This window comes from Aotus nancymaae, unplaced genomic scaffold (assembly GCF_030222135.1).
Source record: "Aotus nancymaae isolate 86718 unplaced genomic scaffold, 86718_ANA_hifiasm-v0.15.2.pri h1tg000011l, whole genome shotgun sequence".
NCBI classification, from domain to species: domain Eukaryota; kingdom Metazoa; phylum Chordata; class Mammalia; order Primates; family Aotidae; genus Aotus; species Aotus nancymaae.
The window spans coordinates 14,157,126-14,157,774 of record NW_026988422.1 but is presented as its reverse complement, the minus strand read 5'-3'; positions in this window follow the sequence as shown (position 1 = coordinate 14,157,774).

The following is a 649-nucleotide window of genomic DNA, read 5'->3' as shown; positions in this document are numbered from 1 at the left end:
GAAAGACCTACCTGGCCATGTGGCCCTTGAGTCTCAAGCGAAGGACTAAAAGTGTGAAACTGATGCGTTCCAGGCACGTTTGATTTTCACAGTTTCTGTTTATCTTATTAACCATTGACGTCTGTCATACGTCCACATCACTAGGACAAAGAGTTTTGCAAAAAAGAAAAGTGAGAAATGTGATTGAAATAGCACCTCGTTTTCGGGAAAGGGACTGTTTGTATTTCAGCCTTCTCTGTAACTGCAGGAAATGTCATTAAATTTTAGAGATTTCTTACAAAAACAGTTTTGCACAGATGGTACAGAATTGTTTCGTGAACGTTTCATAATATCACCTTATTTCAAATCTTCTGCCTAAAGCCGATCAGTGCTGGAATGGGAGATACAGATATCATAATGATGAAATGAATAACTGAAAAATACTCGTATGTAAAAAAAAAAAAAAAAAAAACTAGGTTTTCTAAAGAATCAGCAGCAAATAGCAAAGAAGGGGTAACTCATGGCCTCTTGAGCTATTTCCTAGGTCGTTGAGTAACTAAACAGGACAATTCTTGAATAAATATGATACAAAAATGAATGAACAGACCCAACGACTTTGAGGGCAGCCAATACAGCAGCCTGATATGCTGCTGGCTGGCTTTTTTTTTTT